This window comes from Hoplias malabaricus, chromosome 18 (genome assembly GCF_029633855.1).
Source record: "Hoplias malabaricus isolate fHopMal1 chromosome 18, fHopMal1.hap1, whole genome shotgun sequence".
In the NCBI taxonomy this organism is placed as follows: Eukaryota; Metazoa; Chordata; class Actinopteri; order Characiformes; family Erythrinidae; genus Hoplias; species Hoplias malabaricus.
Window position 1 is genome coordinate 35416606 of NC_089817.1, and position 19656 is coordinate 35436261.

General features: G+C 48.2%; 1 protein-coding gene across 1 annotated transcript in view; it reads left to right on the forward strand.

Annotated features, from left to right (window-relative positions):
* The window catches only part of cux1a (cut-like homeobox 1a), a 43770-nt gene that overhangs the window by 6114 nt on the left and 18000 nt on the right, over positions 1-19656 (forward strand).

Below are 19656 nucleotides of genomic sequence, written 5' to 3' on the forward strand. Positions count from 1 at the left end.
ATGTTAGGTGTGATTGTAGCAGGTGTGTTGAAGGACTCGAGCTTTTCATTCCAAAAACCACACACACACACACACACACACACACACACACACACACACTCACACACACACACACAGTGATGAGATTGTTTTCTCCATCTGCTGTGAGCTGTCTGTCTGATCACCACACACTTACACTCCTAATACTTTAACCCTTTACTAACGCTCGACTAACACTTTATTAACACCCTTCTAACAATGTAATAACACTCTACTAACACTTTATTAATGCTCTTCTGACAATGTAATAATACTCAACTAATACTCTAATAACACTAATAACAATGCTTCATTAATGCTCTGTTAATAATGTAATAATACCCTACTAACACTTTATTAACACCCTTCTAACAATGTAAGAACACTCTACTAATACACTACATACACTCATACTTTATTAATGCTCTGTTAATAATGCAATAATACACTACAAAAACTTTATTAATGCTCTGTTTACAATCTTGTATATTTCACATGTAAACGTCTTTTTGTTATTATTTATTAATATTTCTTTTCATTTATTGCAACTTTCAACTGAAATTAAATAAATAGAGACAAAAACGTTTAGGATTTTACTTTAGAATGAGTGGATGAATGAGTGGATGAATGAGTGGATGAATGAGTGGATGAATGAGAGGAGCTGAATGCAGTGCTTACTCTGTCACTGTGAGGAGGAGAGTGGACTCAGCCCTTCCCTCGCTCTCTGTGGTCAGCGCTGCTGTGGAGTGTCGGCCGGTAGATGGCGCCGTTCACTCACAATACAACACTCACTCCAACTCAATCCAATACTTAATTCAACGTCAGTAATAATACTTCAATAACAACATCAACAACAACAACGATAAAAAATAATAACATTAACACATTAAACAACAACAGTTCACACATCCACAACAGACATGTCTACAACAACAAAATATAACACCAACAACAATAAAAAACTGTCAAAAAAACAATAAAGATAATAACACTGACACATAAAACAACAATAACAACAACCACAAGAACAAACAATAACATCAACATACGTTTCCTGACGAATTTAGATTTGAACTCCACTCCACTTTAATTATTCTTTAATTAATCTTTCAAACTTTATTTTCTCGCTATAAAACAAACAACAACTACAGCTCTGTTTTCAGAGTCGGGTGATGGGCAAAGGACAGACTCAGTACAAACAGAACACAGTGATGTGCAAATCTTCAAAAACCTTTATCTTTTTTTTTTTTTTTTTACGTAGGCAGACAATTTTATTTTGTTTTGTAAAAAACCCTTGTCAATTTACAATTTTATGCTATAAAACGTTAAAACGTTAATAGGATGACCATGTTCACATCACAGCACTGTGTGGGTGTTTGGGAACCGAGGAGACCAGTCACTGTTTGGGTCATTTTTCATACTTTACGTACTTTGTCCTGCTGAAATAAGCCCAGTCTTCCCTGAAGAAGACGTCACCTGGATGGTTGCATGTTTTACTCCAGAACCTTAGCGTTTAGCATTTACAGAGCCTTCACAGATGTAACTCACCCATGTCACGAGCTCTAATATTAATAACTATAATATTATTAATTATTTAAATATTATACTATTATCACGTTACTACATTGGGTGGTGATAAAGTGCTGCAGTTGCGTGTCTTGGTCGCGGCGGCGCTGTTCGTTCAGGTCAAGTTCAAGTGCTCCTCTATTGATTTCCTTTAATGAAGTTGAAGAGCTGGAGGAACACAGTACATTTATAAAACTTTAAAGAATGAAAGAATTAAAGAATGAGGCTAATTTGCCAAAGAAACAAATTAGTATCTCCATGACAGACTTTTACAGGAGAAATAAAGTCTTTAACTGATGTAACTGACGCAGCCAGAGTGTAATCAGAGATTATCTGACATTTCTGTGACGTTAATAACTATTGATAATTTAATTCGTAATAAATATAGACTTCCACGTGAGTAGAACGTTAATTTTCTGATGTAATTTGGTGTGGAAATTATGCATAAATACCTATAATAATAATAATAATAATAATAATAATAATAATAATAATAATAACAATAACAATAACAATAATAATAATGCCTGTAAACAAAATTAAGTAAGGTGTATAGTCTCTCTCTGTCTCTCTCTCTCTCTCTCTCTCTGTCTCTCTCTCTCTCTCTCTCTCTCTCTCTCTCTCTCAATATGCCTCAAGATGGCGGCGAACGCTGGATCGATGTTCCAATATTGGAGGCGCTTGGATTTGCAGCAGCTGCAGGTAAAAAAGAGAGAAAACTTTTTTATTCCTCACTTTTCTCCTCTTTTTCTCTTCGGTTCCGTGTCGAGTCGTTTTTCTCTCTTCTTCGCGGGCGCTTTGACTATTTCACACGGCGCCGGCGCTCAGCCGTTATTTTTATCGATATTTCGCGCCTCACTGATGAGGAATCGATCGGTTAGTTTGGGCTCCGTGCTCCGGAGGGGGACGGCGGGGGCAGTGCTGCGCGGGGCCGGGCTGCGGTGCGCCTTGGTCGGCTTTGCCGCCGCCGGAGCCCCGCTGGTGATGCCGGGTGTTGCTGGAGGTGGGGGGCACACGGGGCGAAGGTGGGACACTGGACCCTGTCTGTAACCGCTGCTCGGGGCAGGATGAGTGGGGTAAAAGACTCTGGGGCAGATTTTGAGGGGTGAATGGGCGCTTTATCACGGTGAAGTTGGGAGAGTGTGTGTGTGTGTGTGTGTGTGTGTCTGGGGCTGGACTCGGACCGGAGTTGTTGGGGAAACAAGAAGCGAGGGTCTGTCTCTGAGGGGCTTTAATGAAACACTCGCTTTTATTTTGTTTTCATCTTAATTTCATTTTTTTTATTTCCTACAAATGTTTACGTGTATTTAGTTTAATGTGTTGTATTTGCTGCTTCACAAAGTTTATTTCAGTCTGTCCCCATTCTGTCACAACAATAGAGTCAGAGTTTAGTGTTCTCCTCTGAGCGTGTTGAGTCTGATGAACAGAGTTTAGTGTTCTCCTCTGAGCGTGTTGAGTCTGATGAACAGAGGTCAGTGTTCTCCTCTGAGCGTGTTGAGTCTGATGAACAGAGGTTAGTGTTCTCCTCTGAGCGTGTTGAGTCTGATGAACAGAGGTTAGTGTTCTCCTCTGAGCGTGTTGAGTCTGATGAACAGAGGTTAGTGTTCTCCTCTGAGCGTGTTGAGTCTGATGAACAGAGGTTAGTGTTCTCCTCTGAGCGTGTTGAGTCTGATGAACAGAGGTTAGTGTTCTCCTCTGAGCATGTTGAGTCTGATGAACAGAGGTTAGTGTTCTCCTCTGAGCGTGTTGAGTCTGATGAACAGAGGTTAGTGTTCTCCTCCGAGCGTGTTGAGTCTGATGAACAGAGGTTAGTGTTCTCCTCTGAGCGTGTTGAGTCTGATGAACAGAGGTTAGTGTTCTCCTCTGAGCGTGTTGAGTCTGATGAACAGAGGTTAGTGTTCTCCTCTGAGCGTGTTGAGTCTGATGAACAGAGGTTAGTGTTCTCCTCTGAGCGTGTTGAGTCTGATGAACAGAGGTTAGTGTTCTCCTCGGAGCGTGTTGAGTCTGATGAACAGAGGTTAGCGTTCTCCTCTGAGCGTGTTGAGTCTGATGAACAGAGGTTAGTGTTCTCCTCTGAGCGTGTTGAGTCTGATGAACAGAGGTTAGTGTTCTCCTCTGAGCGTGTTGAGTCTGATGAACAGAGGTTAGTGTTCTCCTCGGAGCGTGTTGAGTCTGATGAACAGAGGTTAGCGTTCTCCTCTGAGCGTGTTGAGTCTGATGAACAGAGGTTAGTGTTCTCCTCTGAGCGTGTTGAGTCTGAAGAACAGAGGTTAGTGTTCTCCTCTGAGCGTGTTGAGTCTGATGAACAGAGGTTAGTGTTCTCCTCTGAGCGTGTTGAGTCTGATGAACAGAGGTTAGGGTTCTCCTCTGAGCGTGTTGAGTCTGATGAACAGAGGTTAGTGTTCTCCTCTGAGCGTGTTGAGTCTGAAGAACAGAGGTTAGTGTTCTCCTCTGAGCGTGTTGAGTCTGATGAACAGAGGTTAGTGTTCTCCTCCGAGCGTGTTGAGTCTGATGAACAGAGGTTAGTGTTCTCCTCTGAGCGTGTTGAGTCTGATGAACAGAGGTTAGTGTTCTCCTCTGAGCGTGTTGAGTCTGATGAACAGAGGTTAGTGTTCTCCTCCGAGCGTGTTGAGTCTGAAGAACAGAGGTTAGTGTTCTCCTCTGAGCGTGTTGAGTCTGATGAACAGAGGTTAGTGTTCTCCTCTGAGCGTGTTGAGTCTGATGAACAGAGGTCAGTGTTCTCCTCTGAGCGTGTTGAGTCTGATGAACAGAGTTTAGTGTTCTCCTCTGAGCGTGTTGAGTCTGAAGAACAGAGGTTAGTGTTCTCCTCTGAGCGTGTTGAGTCTGATGAACAGAGGTTAGTGTTCTCCTCTGAGCGTGTTGAGTCTGAAGAACAGAGGTTAGTGTTCTCCTCTGAGCGTGTTGAGTCTGATGAACAGAGGTTAGTGTTCTCCTCTGAGCGTGTTGAGTCTGATGAACAGAGGTTAGTGTTCTCCTCCGAGCGTGTTGAGTCTGATGAACAGAGGTTAGTGTTCTCCTCTGAGCGTGTTGAGTCTGATGAACAGAGGTTAGTGTTCTCCTCTGAGCGTGTTGAGTCTGATGAACAGAGGTTAGTGTTCTCCTCTGAGCGTGTTGAGTCTGATGAACAGAGGTTAGTGTTCTCCTCTGAGCGTGTTGAGTCTGATGAACAGAGGTTAGTGTTCTCCTCTGAGCGTGTTGAGTCTGATGAACAGAGGTTAGTGTTCTCCTCCGAGTGTGTTGAGTCTGATGAACAGAGGTCAGTGTTCTCCTCTGAGCGTGTTGAGTCTGATGAACAGAGGTTAGTGTTCTCCTCTGAGCGTGTTGAGTCTGATGAACAGAGGTTAGTGTTCTCCTCTGAGCGTGTTGAGTCTGATGAACAGAGGTTAGTGTTCTCCTCTGAGCGTGTTGAGTCTGATGAACAGAGGTTAGTGTTCTCCTCTGAGCGTGTTGAGTCTGATGAACAGAGGTTAGTGTTCTCCTCTGAGCGTGTTGAGTCTGATGAACAGAGGTTAGTGTTCTCCTCGGAGCGTGTTGAGTCTGATGAACAGAGGTTAGTGTTCTCCTCTGAGCGTGTTGAGTCTGATGAACAGAGGTTAGTGTTCTCCTCTGAGCGTGTTGAGTCTGATGAACAGAGGTTAGTGTTCTCCTCTGAGCGTGTTGAGTCTGATGAACAGAGGTTAGTGTTCTCCTCTGAGCGTGTTGAGTCTGATGAACAGAGGTTAGTGTTCTCCTCTGAGCGTGTTGAGTCTGATGAACAGTGGTTAGTGTTCTTCTCTGAGCGTGTTGAGTCTGATGAACAGAGGTTAGTGTTCTCCTCTGAGCGTGTTGAGTCTGATGAACAGAGGTTAGTGTTCTCCTCGGAGCGTGTTGAGTCTGATGAACAGAGGTTAGTGTTCTCCTCTGAGCGTGTTGAGTCTGATGAACAGAGGTTAGTGTTCTCCTCGGAGCGTGTTGAGTCTGATGAACAGAGGTTAGTGTTCTCCTCTGAGCGTGTTGAGTCTGATGAACAGAGGTTAGTGTTCTCCTCTGAGCGTGTTGAGTCTGATGAACAGAGGTTAGTGTTCTCCTCCGAGCGTGTTGAGTCTGATGAACAGAGGTTAGTGTTCTCCTCTGAGCGTGTTGAGTCTGATGAACAGAGGTTAGTGTTCTCCTCTGAGCGTGTTGAGTCTGATGAACAGAGGTTAGTGTTCTCCTCTGAGCGTGTTGAGTCTGATGAACAGAGGTTAGTGTTCTCCTCTGAGCGTGTTGAGTCTGATGAACAGAGGTTAGTGTTCTCCTCTGAGCGTGTTGAGTCTGATGAACAGAGGTTAGTGTTCTCCTCTGAGCGTGTTGAGTCTGATGAACAGAGGTTAGTGTTCTCCTCTGAGCGTGTTGAGTCTGATGAACAGAGGTTAGTGTTCTCCTCTGAGCGTGTTGAGTCTGATGAACAGAGGTTAGTGTTCTCCTCTGAGCGTGTTGAGTCTGATGAACAGAGTGTGTCTAACACCAGAGTCAGCAGGTAGTGTGTGGTGTGTAAAGGGTTAAGCGGGTGTGTGATGGCGCTGTGGTCTGAAGGGGTTTAGGTGCAGGTTTCTGTTGTTTTGGGAAGCTGTAATTATGTGGGATTATGGGATGTCTGTATTTGGCGAGGCAGGCGTTGGAGGACCACCCACGGAGGCAGCACTGTGATGTGGTTTCTCTGTCTCTCTGTTTTCAGGGCGATGTTGTGAATGAAATTCTCAGTTGTCTGTGTTTTTAGGGGTGTGCTTAAGCCTGCTGGTGTTCTCATTTGTGTGTGTGTGTGTGTGTGTGTTTTATTGGTTTTACACTCAGCGCCTTGTTCAGGGGGTTTTCTGATTAAATTTAACTCTGGGATCAAACAGCTCTGACTCCCACAGTGAAGGTGTTAAAGACTGGCTCTTTAAACTGAGGCTTAATGATTCCTCCTCGTTCACAGTCACTCACAGCTCAGAGCTTTACCTGTAGGTTATTGATTCATTGATTATGTATTGATTGTTCTAAAGCCTTCCATCTAACCCCCCCTTCCCTCACAGTCAGAGATTTTTAAATCCACCTCTTTTACATCCATCCTTCCTCAGTCCACCACTTCTCACTGTTCTACCGGGTTCCACCAGAGGTTTAGTTCCTCTCTGTGGTTCTTTAGAGACTTTAGAGGTCTAACATCTGCACTCCATAGTACAGACTCTACTGGACTCTACTCTCTGATTGGTCCCTGGTCCCACAGCTCCCCCCTGAAATGTATCAGTGTCGTCTCTAACCCCGTCTCTAAGGGGAACAGTGGTCTTTGGAAACCACAACAACGGCGGTGGTAACGTTAAGCGGTGTTTACTCATGGTGTATCGGCGTGTTGTTGTTGTTTGGGACTGAACACAGCTCCGTCATCAGTTCAGACAGATCAGTAGAGTTTGTTCCTTCCTTGTTGCAGCGTCCAGCTCTCGCTGGATTCTTTCGTCGGCCACCGATCCGAGGAGCGTTTGAACCTCTTCAAAAGACCACGGCGTCATTTTACGAGCTGCCGTCGTGAGTCGGATAAAAACAAACGTGATCTCTGCTGCAGCTGGAGATTTTACAGATGGAGAGTTGGTGCTGGTCGTCTGCGTTGCGTGGCGTAGAGTGACGACTCTCTCTGGACGATCAGCGCTCTGCAAGGTTTACACGCCACGGTTTAGTCCCTACTCGACTCGCTCTGAACCACGAGAGAACAGCCACTAAACAAGAACCCGCTTCCAGAACCAGGACCTGATTCACCTGGGGGAGGAGGAGAGTGGAGAAGGGGGAAGCAGCACTGGTTCTTGGTGGTGGTTCTATGTTTATAATTTATTTAAGTTTTGTTTAATTTTCATCCCTTGTTTTTAGTGGCCATTGTTCTTTTCATGCATCGTTACCTTTGTCCAGGTGAGCATTTACAGTGTGTGTGTGTGTGTGTGTGTGGTCCCTCATTCATGCACGTCACCATTCAGAGATTAGAGTGTGACGCATGAACACACACTCTCCCCTGTCCCCATCTAGATGTAATGTGTGAGCCTTGTTTGGACTTGCTGGTACATGTATGTCTTTAGATGTAATCATACACACACACACACACACACAGCCCATTCCTCCGTCAGATCTTGACCACTTCACACATAGCCTCGTAAATACAGTGTGGAAAACACACACACACACATTTACACACATTCACACTCCTCCGTCTCTGAACCATGACATGAACTCATCCCAGAGGAACTCCATCACTCCAGAGAACACAGTTCCACTGTTCCACACACCAGAGGAACCCCATCACTCCAGAGAACACAGTTCCACTGTTCCGAGGTTAAACTCAGCAAAACAGACACAACGAGCGCGGAGAAATAAGAGCACTGAGTAAAAACGGAGAAGAAAGAGAACAGAGTGAAAACGGCTAAAAACCAGAGCTTCTGCTCCTCGCTCCTCACTGCTGTGCGCTCGGGGTCGGGGTGAACAGCGAGCGGCTCATTATCATTTAAAGGAACAGGTGCTGAAAGCGGGCTTTCTGAACAGGGGCTGTTTACACAGGGGGAGAACACTGCTGTGGGGCTCGTGGGGTTTGGACTAAAGCAGGTCACAGACGCTTCATTAAGAAACAGAACTATGTTCCACTGTGGAGACGAGGGAGAGTGTGTCCCGTTTGGACATGTGTTCAGTGCGGGACGTGGTTGTAGTTTGCAGAGCGTCTGTCCTGGTTCACTGTATCCTGGGGATAATCAGGTGGGTTCTGTCCACTGTTAATCCTCCGCTGTTACTCACACTGCGGCTTAGACTCGGTTAAACACACGTCAGGAACGCTGGGGTCTGTTCCAAATGTGTCTGCACACTTCCATTAGCGCAGCGGCTTTATCCTGGTGTGTGTGTGTGGAGTGTGTGAGTGTGTGTGAGTGTGTGTTTCTCTCTGAGAGTTTCAGTTCCTGGTGTAATCTCAGATTGTTTTATTATGTTGCTCCCACTGCTCCTACTCGGCTGGTGTGTGTGTGTGTGTGTATGTGTGTCGGACCGAAGCCGGGTTTTCCGCTCATCACCCACTTTTCCAACTAAAAGCAGTCGGGAAAACCCTTGTAACCCTTGTACACACACTTCAGAAGATCAGGAGCAGTATAAGAATGAATCAAGTGTGCTGCTGATTTAACAACTTGTCTAGTCACCTGGAGGAAACCCACACAGACACAGAGAGAACACACCACACTCCTCACAGACAGTCACCCGGAGGAAACCCACGCAGACACAGGGAGAACACACCACACTCCTCACAGACAGTCACTCGGAGGAAACCCACGCAGACACAGGGAGAACACACCACACTCCTCACAGACAGTCACTCGGAGGAAACCCATGCAGACACAGGGAGAACACACCAACTCCTCACAGACAGTCACCCGGAGGAAACCCACGCAGACACAGGGAGAACACACCAACTCCTCACAGACAGTCACCCGGAGGAAACCCACGCAGACACAGGGAGAACACACCACACTCCTCACAGACAGTCACCCGGAGGAAACCCACTCAGACACAGGGAGAACACACCACACTCCTCACAGACAGTCACCCAGAGGAAACCCACGCAGACACAGGGAGAACACACCACACTCCTCACAGACAGTCACCCGGAGGAAACCCACGCAGACACAGGGCGAACACACCACACTCCTCACAGACAGTCACCCGGAGTAAACCCACGCAGACACAGAGAGAACACTCCTGTGTAGTACCATGTGGAATGAACTGGGACAGCCCAGAGCAGCTGCACATGAGCCTAATGACACCATGCTTTATGCAAACTGCCAGCTAGAGGAACAGTGGAACTGTTTACTGGAGCGATGGAGTTCCTCTGGGATCTCACACACACACACACACACACACACACACACACACACACACACACACCAGTGTGTAGACAGTCTGTGTTTTCAAAAGCATGTTTGTATACGACTGGAAGATTTCGTGTGTGTGTGTGTGTGTGTGTGTGTGTGTGTGTGTGTGTGTGTGTGTGTGTGTGTGTGAGAGTCTCCTCGACTCCCCCAGGCGTTGATGTAACTCTCTGGGAAAACCACAAGGCTAGCAATCTGATTGGCCACCGCTGTGACACCATGTTTCAGACCAGCGTCACTGGAGCTCAGCCAACATACACACACACACACACACACACACACTGACTTTATGAGGAGCGACGGCTGCTGAAACAGCTGGAATTGTAAAACAGTTTTGAGACACTGCCCCCACCCCCACAGGTCCAGTAGCAGCAGCCGCCGCTGTAGGGCAGTAAAACAGTCTTCCTGGTGGTTGCTAGGTGTTGTTCTGTGATTCTGAAGTTGGTGTTAAATAGGTCCCGCCCCTGAGAGACTGTTAAAAGCTCTTTGTGGGAAACAAGCTCCAGAGAAAAACCTTCAAAGAGTTAATGCTTCAGATCTCACCTTTGATGTTTTCACTGAGGGTAGATCGTTCACAGCGGTTGCTGTGGTTTTCCAGGTGAGGCGTGTGGTGTTACTATGTCCTAAGGTGTTGCTAGGTGCTTGCTGTGGTATTTCTATTTCAAGTGGTTACTAGGTTGTTAGGTTGTTGCTAGGTGGTTGCTATGGCAGTTGCTATGGTATTGGCTAATTGGATGCTGTGGTATGTCAGGTGGTTTCTAAGTTTTTGTAATTAGCGTGTTGCTAGGGGGTTGCTATCCTGGTTGCTACGGTGCTTTCTAACTGCATGCTGTGGTATTTTAGCTGGTTACTGGGTTTTGTAGTGTTACGGTGTTGCTAATTGGTTTCTATGGCGATTGCTATGTGGTTGCGACAGTATTGGCTAACTGGATGCTGTGGTATTTCAGGTAGTGACTAAGTTGTTAGGGTGGTTGCTATGGTGTTTGTTGCGTTGTCAGGCGTCTCAGTGAATACGCTGGATGTAAGGCATTGGAATGGGGCTCTTTCCTGTGGCTGATGTTTGGCAGTAGACGTAGGGATCTTATGCTCATGTGCAGCTGCTTCAGACTGTCCCCTGATGTTGCTGAGTCTGTACACGTTTGAGTTGAGTCAGCGTGTGTGTGTGTGTGTGTGTTGGGGGAGCTCCTCTCTGCTGAGTCAGTGTTTGACTTCACTTTATTTCCACTCGGAGTTGGGATGTTTTGGGCTGACGCAGCGTTCTCTTGGCTCTGTGAGCGTCTGCGTGGTCTGACTCTGCTTCTCTCAGTGGAACACCCTCGCTGCTTTTACAGCTGGTCCCCTCACGCAGCACGACTGTGGCTCAGCTCCGTGTCCGAGTGTTTAAACTCCAGCAGCACTGCTGTGTCTGATCCACTCTACACCAGCACAACACACACTAACACACCACCACCACGTCAGTGTCACTGCAGCGGTGAGAATGATCCACCACCACATCACACCTGCTCTGTGGGGGTCCTGAGCGCAGAGGAACAGGGGGGGAGGGGGGTGACGAAGTATGCAGAGCCACAGACCGGAGTGGAGTGTAATGTTTTGGCCGAGCACACAGCTTTGAAACCCTGTTACAGTGAGATCTGACCGCTGCAGCTTCACCTTCAGAGTCCTTCACAGAGATTACTAATCACCTGCTGATTACTTTATCAGGATCCGAGCGCTGGGTTAATGTTTGCGTAGCAGGGTTTGACCGATGTATCGTTTGACCGATAACCGGGTCAGTGAGAAGGTCGACCCAGCGTCCGCAGCCGTGAGGACGTTCCCGTGCAGAACTGTGGGTAACCGAGGGCCGCACACGAAGGGTCCTTCACATCGGAACGGCCTTCTGTGACGTAGCGTCCGAGATAAAAGTATTTTTCATTGTTTTGTTCGTATCTCCAAAAACATCGTTAATGCCAATCTGCCCTGAAATATCGTGATATTATTTTACAGCCGTATCGCCCGTCCTTAATATGCGCTAAAATTCGTGATAATTCTAAACGCAAGAATTACGTACGTTTTTATGTTTTGAAGTATTCTGTTCCCCCCTTCGTCCTCACAGTGGTTTGCTCCACCTCCTCCACTCCCGTCCCAGGGTTGCCAGGTCTGTGTATTTGAAGTCGCGGGTTGTGTTTTTCTGGCTTGTGCCTTGATGGGTATTCATTAAGAATCTGTGAGGTGAGATCACGCCGCTATGCCCATGTCCAGTGTGCCATCTACAGGCCATTCCTGGTATTACTGCTCCAACCTACTACCTGTAGCCTTAAAGCAACAGTACAGAAATTGCTCTTGAGAAAAGTAACCATGTAGTCCTCCAACGCTGAAATGAAATGAACGCCCTGGACGCCTGGAGTCTGTAGAAGAGCACCGACCAATAGCAGCACAGACTAAGATCACCAGGCCCAAGGTCAAGTGTGGGCTGGAGGAGTGTAAGGCCCTCTGATCAGAACCGGGAACACGTCACGGCTGACTGTGTGTTTACAGAACACAGAGGATCAGGTGTTGATGGTTTACACAGGATTAGGAGCGAAATTCTGCTTTTACAATGTTATTACTCTGTTATTATTGGGAAGAGTTCAGCCGCTCTCATATTAGTCATTCGTGAGATCAGTGTGTGGTGATGACACAGACCTCTCTCTCTCTCTCTCTCTCTCTCTCTCTCTCTGTCTGTTTCTCTCTCTTTCTCTCTGTCTATCTCTCTGTCTCCCTCTCTCTCTCTCTCTCTCTGTCTCTCTCTCTCTATCTCTCTGTCTGTTTCTCTTTTTCTCTCTCTGTCTCTCTCTCTCTCTCTGTGTATCTCTCTGTCTCTCTCTCTCTCTCTCTCTCTCTCTCTCTCTTTCTCTCTCTCTGTCTCTCTCTCATTCTCTGTATCTCTATCTCTCTCTCTCTGTATCTCTCTCTCTCTCTCTCTCTCTCTCTCTCCCCCCCCCTCTCTCTCTCTCTGTGTAAGTCTCACTCTGGTTCTGTTCTAAAGAGCTCTAACTATTCAGAGAATGTTCTTATCACTGAGGGAAGATCTTCTCTCCTCACATCTCGCTATGCTCCAATGAGTGAGTGTGTGTGTGTGTGTGTGTGTGTGTGTGTGTGTGGGTTGAATGTGTGTCTGTGAGATGCTTCAGTCCTGATATTGATAGTGGATCCTGAAAACTGAAGACAAACCCTCCTCTGTCTGACAAGGAATCATCCCTGTGTCTACAGCTGTAGGTGCGTTTCTGATAAAGTGGCCAGTGAGTGTCAGTAGAGGGGGGGTGTTTCTGATAAAGTGGCCAGTGAGTGTCAGTAGAGGGGGGGTGTTTCTGATAAAGTGGCCAGTGAGTGTCAGTAGAGGGGGGGGTTTCTGATAAAGTGGCCAGTGAGTGTCAGTAGGGGGGGGTGTTTCTGATAAAGTGGCCAGTGAGTGTCAGTAGAGGGGGGGGGTTTCTGATAAAGTGGCCAGTGAGTGTCAGTAGAGGGGGGTGTTTCTGATAAAGTGGCCAGTGAGTGTCAGTAGAGGGGGGGGTTTCTGATAAAGTGGCCAGTGAGTGTCAGTAGGGGGGGGTGTTTCTGATAAAGTGGCCAGTGAGTGTCAGTAGAGGGGGGGGGTTTCTGATAAAGTGGCCAGTGAGTGTCAGTAGAGGGGGGTGTTTCTGATAAAGTGGCCAGTGAGTGTCAGTAGATGGGGGGTGTTTCTGATAAAGTGGCCAGTGAGTGTCAGTAGAGGGGGTGTTTCTGATAAAGTGGCCAGTGAGTGTCAGTAGAGGGGGGGTGTTTCTGATAAAGTGGCCAGTGAGTTTCAGTAGAGGGGGGGTGTTTCTGATAAAGTGGCCAGTGAGTGTCAGTAGAGGGGGGGGTTTCTGATAAAGTGGCCAGTGAGTGTCAGTAGAGGGGGGGTGTTTCTGATAAAGTGGCCAGTGAGTGTCAGTAGAGGGGGGGTGTTTCTGATAAAGTGGCCAGTGAGTGTCAGTAGAGGGGGGGGTTTCTGATAAAGTGGCCAGTGAGTGTCAGTAGGGGGGGGTGTTTCTGATAAAGTGGCCAGTGAGTGTCAGTAGAGGGGGGGGGTTTCTGATAAAGTGGCCAGTGAGTGTCAGTAGAGGGGGGTGTTTCTGATAAAGTGGCCAGTGAGTGTCAGTAGAGGGGGGGGTTTCTGATAAAGTGGCCAGTGAGTGTCAGTAGATGGGGGGTGTTTCTGATAAAGTGGCCAGTGAGTGTCAGTAGAGGGGGTGTTTCTGATAAAGTGGCCAGTGAGTGTCAGTAGAGGGGGGGTGTTTCTGATAAAGTGGCCAGTGAGTGTCAGTAGATGGGGGGTGTTTCTGATAAAGTGGCCAGTGAGTGTCAGTAGAGGGGGTGTTTCTGATAAAGTGGCCAGTGAGTGTCAGTAGAGGGGGTGTTTCTGATAAAGTGGCCAGTGAGTGTCAGTAGAGGGGGGGTGTTTCTGATAAAGTGGCCAGTGAGTTTCAGTAGAGGGGGGGTGTTTCTGATAAAGTGGCCAGTGAGTGTCAGTAGAGGGGGTGTTTCTGATAAAGTGGCCAGTGAGTGTCAGTACAGGGGGGTGTTTCTGATAAAGTGGCCAGTGAGTGTCAGTAGATGGGGGGTGTTTCTGATAAAGTGGCCAGTGAGTGTCAGTAGAGGGGGTGTTTCTGATAAAGTGGCCAGTGAGTGTCAGTAGAGGGGGTGTTTCTGATAAAGTGGCCAGTGAGTGTCAGTAGAGGGGGGGTGTTTCTGATAAAGTGGCCAGTGAGTTTCAGTAGAGGGGGGGTGTTTCTGATAAAGTGGCCAGTGAGTGTCAGTAGAGGGGGGGGTTTCTGATAAAGTGGCCAGTGAGTGTCAGTAGGGGGTGGTGTTTCTGATAAAGTGGCCAGTGAGTGTCAGTAGAGGGGGGGGGTTTCTGATAAAGTGGCCAGTGAGTGTCAGTAGAGAGGGGGTGTTTCTGATAAAGTGGCCAGTGAGTTTCAGTAGAGGGGGGGTGTTTCTGATAAAGTGGCCAGTGAGTGTCAGTAGAGGTGGGGGGGGTTCTGATAAAGTGGCCAGTGAGTTTCAGTAGAGGGGGGGTGTTTCTGATAAAGTGGCCAGTGAGTGTCAATAGAGGGGGGTGTTTCTGATAAAGTGGCCAGTCAGTGTCAGTAGAGGGGGGTGTTTCTGATAAAGTGGCCAGTTATTGTCAGTAGAGGGGGGTGTTTCTGATAAAGTGGCCAGTGAGTGTCAGTAGAGGGGGGTGTTTCTGATAAAGTGGCCAGTTATTGTCAGTAGAGGGGGGTGTTTCTGATAAAGTGGTCAGTGAATGTCAGTAGAGGGGGGGTGTTTCTGATAAAGTGGCCAGTGAGTGTCAGTAGAGGGGGGTGTTTCTGATAAAGTGGCCAGTGAGTGTCAGTAGAGGGGGGGTGTTTCTGATAAAGTGGCCAGTGAGTGTCAGTAGAGGGGGGTGTTTCTGATAAAGTGGCCAGTGAGTGTCAGTAGAGGGGGGTGTTTCTGATAAAGTGGCCAGTGAGTGTCAGTAGAGGGGAGTGTTTCTGATAAAGTGGCCAGTGAGTGTCAGTAGAGGGGGGTGTTTCTGATAAAGTGGCCAGTGAGTGTCAGTAGAGGGGGGAGTGTTTTTGATAAAGTGGCCAGTGAGTGTCAGTAGAGGGGGGTGTTTCTGATAAAGTGGCCAGTGAGTGTCAGTAGAGGGGGGTGTTTCTGATAAAGTGGCCAGTGAGTGTCAGTAGAGGGGGGAGTGTTTTTGATAAAGTGGCCAGTGAGTGTCAGTAGAGGGGGGTGTTTCTGATAAAGTGGCCAGTGAGTGTCAGTAGAGGGGGGGTGTTTCTGATAAAGTGGCCAGTGAGTGTCAGTAGAGGGGGGTGTTTCTGATAAAGTGGCCAGTCAGTGTCAGTAGAGGGGGGTGTTTCTGATAAAGTGGCCAGTCAGTGTCAGTAGAGGGGGTGTTTCTGATAAAGTGGCCAGTGAGTGTCAGTAGAGGGGGGTGTTTCTGATAAAGTGGCCAGTCAGCGTCAGTAGAGGGGGGTGTTTCTGATAAAGTGGCCAGTCAGTGTCAGTAGAGGGGGATGTTTCTGATAAAGTGGCCAGTCAGTGTCAGTAGAGGGGGATGTTTCTGATAAAGTGGCCAGTCAGTGTCAGTAGAGGGGGTGTTTCTGATAAAGTGGCCAGTCAGTGTCAGTAGAGGGGGGTGTTTCTGATAAAGTGGCCAGTGAGTGTCAGTAGAGGGGGGTGTTTCTGATAAAGTGGCCAGTGAGTGTCAGTAGAGGGGGTGTTTCTGATAAAGTGGCCAGTCAGTGTCAGTAGAGGGGGGTGTTTCTGATAAAGTGGCCAGTGAGTGTCAGTAGAGGGGGGTGTTTCTGATAAAGTGGCCAGTGAGTGTCAGTAGATGGAGGTGTTTCCGATAAAGTGGCCAGTGAGTGTCAGTAGAGGGGGGGGTGTTTCTGATAAAGTGGCCAGTGAGTGTCAGTAGAGGGGGGTGTTTCTGATAAAGTGGCCAGTGAGTGTCAGTAGATGGAGGGTGTTTCTGATAAAGTGGCCAGTGAGTGTCAGTGGGGGGGGGGGGGGTGTTTCTGATAAAGTGGCCAGTGAGTGTCAGTAGAGGGGGGTGTTTCTGATAAAGTGGCCAGTGAGTGTCAGTAGAGGGGGGGTGTTTCTGATAAAGTGGCCAGTGAGTGTCAGTAGAGGGGGGTGTTTCTGATAAAGTGGCCAGTGAGTGTCAGTAGAGGGGGGGTGTTTCTGATAAAGTGGCCAGTGAGTGTCAGTAGAGGGGGGTGTTTCTGATAAAGTGGCCAGTGAGTGTCAGTAGAGGGGGGTGTTTCTGATAAAGTGGCCAGTCAGTGTCAGTAGAGGGGGTGTTTCTGATAAAGTGGCCAGTCAGTGTCAGTAGAGGGGGATGTTTCTGATAAAGTGGCCAGTCAGTGTCAGTAGAGGGGGGTGTTTCTGATAAAGTGGCCAGTGAGTGTCAGTAGAGGGGGGTGTTTCTGATAAAGTGGCCAGTCAGTGTCAGTAGAGGGGGGTGTTTCTGATAAAGTGGCCAGTCAGTGTCAGTAGAGGGGGGTGTTTCTGATAAAGTGGCCAGTGAGTGTCAGTAGAGGGGGGTGTTTCTGATAAAGTGGCCAGTGAGTGTCAGTAGAGGGGGGTGTTTCTGATAAAGTGGCCAGTCAGTGTCAGTAGAGGGGGGTGTTTCTGATAAAGTGGCCAGTCAGTGTCAGTAGAGGGGGGTGTTTCTGATAAAGTGGCCAGTGAGTGTCAGTAGAGGGGGGTGTTTCTGATAAAGTGGCCAGTGAGTGTCAGTAGAGGGGGTGTTTCTGATAAAGTGGCCAGTCAGTGTCAGTAGAGGGGGGTGTTTCTGATAAAGTGGCCAGTGAGTGTCAGTAGAGGGGGGTGTTTCTGATAAAGTGGCCAGTCAGTGTCAGTAGAGGGGGGTGTTTCTGATAAAGTGGCCAGTCAGTGTCAGTAGAGGGGGTGTTTCTGATAAAGTGGCCAGTGAGTGTCAGTAGAGGGGGGTGTTTCTGATAAAGTGGCCAGTGAGTGTCAGTAGAGGGGGGTGTTTCTGATAAAGTGGCCAGTCAGTGTCAGTAGAGGGGGGTGTTTCTGATAAAGTGGCCAGTGAGTGTCAGTAGAGGGGGGTGTTTCTGATAAAGTGGCCAGTGAGTGTCAGTAGAGGGGGGTGTTTCTGATAAAGTGGCCAGTCAGTGTCAGTAGAGGGGGGTGTTTCTGATAAAGTGGCCAGTGAGTGTCAGTAGAGGGGGGTGTTTCTGATAAAGTGGCCAGTGAGTGTCAGTAGAGGGGGGGTGTTTCTGATAAAGTGGCCAGTGAGTGTCAGTAGAGGGGGGTGTTTCTGATAAAGTGGCCAGTGAGTGTCAGTAGAGGGGGGTGTTTCTGATAAAGTGGCCGTGAGTGTCAGTAGAGGGGGGTGTTTCTGATAAAGTGGCCAGTGAGTGTCAGTAGAGGGGGGTGTTTCTGATAAAGTGGCCAGTGAGTGTCAGTAGAGGGGGGTGTTTCTGATAAAGTGGCCAGTGAGTGTCAGTAGAGGGGGGTGTTTCTAATAAAGTGGCCAGTGAGTGTCAGTAGAGGGGGGTGTTTCTGATAAAGTGGCCAGTGAGTGTCAGTAGAGGGGGTTGTTTCTAATAAAGTGGCCAGTGAGTGTCAGTAGAGGGGGGTGTTTCTGATAAAGTGGCCAGCGTGTGTCAGTAGAGGGGGGTGTTTCTGATAAAGTGGCCAGTGAGTGTCAGTAGAGGGGGGTGTTTCTGATAAAGTGGCCAGTGAGTGTCAGTAGAGGGGGGTGTTTCTGATAAAGTGGCCAGTGAGTGTCAGTAGAGGGGGGGTGTTTCTGATAAAGTGGCCAGTGAGTGTCAGTAGAGGGGGGTGTTTCTGATAAAGTGGCCAGTGAGTGTCAGTAGAGGGGGGTGTTTCTGATAAAGTGGCCAGTGAGTGTCAGTAGAGGGGGGTGTTTCTGATAAAGTGGCCAGTGAGTGTCAGTAGAGGGGGGTGTTTCTAATAAAGTGGCCAGTGAGTGTCAGTAGAGGGGGGTGTTTCTGATAAAGTGGCCAGTGAGTGTCAGTAGAGGGGGGTGTTTCTGATAAAGTGGCCAGTGAGTGTCAGTAGAGGGGGGGTGTTTCTGATAAAGTGGCCAGTGAGTGTCAGTAGAGGGGGTGTTTCTGATAAAGTGGCCAGTGAGTGTCAGTAGAGGGGGGTGTTTCTGATAAAGTGGCCAGTGAGTGTCAGTAGAGGGGGTGTTTCTGATAAAGTGGCCAGTGAGTGTCAGTAGAGGGGGGTGTTTCTGATAAAGAGGCCAGTGAGTGTCAGTAGAGGGGGGTGTTTCTGATAAAGTGGCCAGTGAGTGTCAGTAGAGGGGGGTGTTTCTGATAAAGTGGCCAGTGAGTGTCAGTAGAGGGGGGTGTTTCTGATAAAGTGGCCAGTGAGTGTCAGTAGAGGGGGTGTTTCTGATAAAGTGGCCAGTGAGTGTCAGTAGAGGGGGGTGTTTCTGATAAAGTGGCCAGTGAGTGTCAGTAGAGGGGGGTGTTTCTGATAAAGTGGCCAGTGAGTGTCAGTAGAGGGGGGTGTTTCTGATAAAGTGGCCAGTGAGTGTCAGTAGAGGGGGGTGTTTCTGATAAAGTGGCCAGTGAGTGTCAGTAGAGGGGGGTGTTTCTAATAAAGTGGCCAGTGAGTGTCAGTAGAGGGGGGTGTTTCTGATAAAGTGGCCAGTGAGTGTCAGTAGAGGGGGGTGTTTCTGATAAAGTGGCCAGTGAGTGTCAGTAGAGGGGGGTGTTTCTGATAAAGTGGCCAGTGAGTGTCAGTAGAGGGGGGTGTTTCTAATAAAGTGGCCAGTGAGTGTCAGTAGAGGGGGGTGTTTCTGATAAAGTGGCCAGTGAGTGTCAGTAGAGGGGGGTGTTTCTGATAAAGTGGCCAGTGAGTGTCAGTAGAGGGGGTGTTTCTGATAAAGTGGCCAGTGAGTGTCAGTAGAGGGGGGTGTTTCTGATAAAGTGGCCAGTGAGTGTCAGTAGAGGGGGGGTGTTTCTGATAAAGTGGCCAGTGAGTGTCAGTAGAGGGGGGTGTTTCTGATAAAGTGGCCAGTGAGTGTCAGTAGAGGGGGGTGTTTCTGATAAAGTGGCCAGTGAGTGTCAGTAGAGGGGGGGTGTTTCTGATAAAGTGGCCAGTGAGTGTCAGTAGAGGGGGGTGTTTCTGATAAAGTGGCCAGTGAGTGTCAGTAGAGGGGGGTGTTTCTGATAAAGTGGCCAGTGAGTGTCAGTAGAGGGGGGTGTTTCTGATAAAGTGGCCAGTGAGTGTCAGTAGAGGGGGGGTGTTTCTGATAAAGTGGCCAGTGTGTGTCAGTAGAGGGGGGTGTTTCTGATAAAGTGGCCAGTGAGTGTCAGTAGAGGGGGGTGTTTCTGATAAAGTGGCCAGTGAGTGTCAGTAGAGGGGGGGTGTTTCTGATAAAGTGGCCAGTGAGTGTCAGTAGAGGGGGGGTGTTTCTGATAAAGTGGCCAGCGTGTGTCAGTAGAGGGGGGTGTTTCTGATAAAGTGGCCAGTGAGTGTCAGTAGAGGGGGTGTTTCTGATAAAGTGGCCAGTGAGTGTCAGTAGAGGGGGGGTGTTTCTGATAAAGTGGCCAGTGTGTGTCAGTAGAGGGGGGGTGTTTCTGATAAAGTGGCCAGTGAGTGGTGCTCAGTAATCTGATAGAGTGTG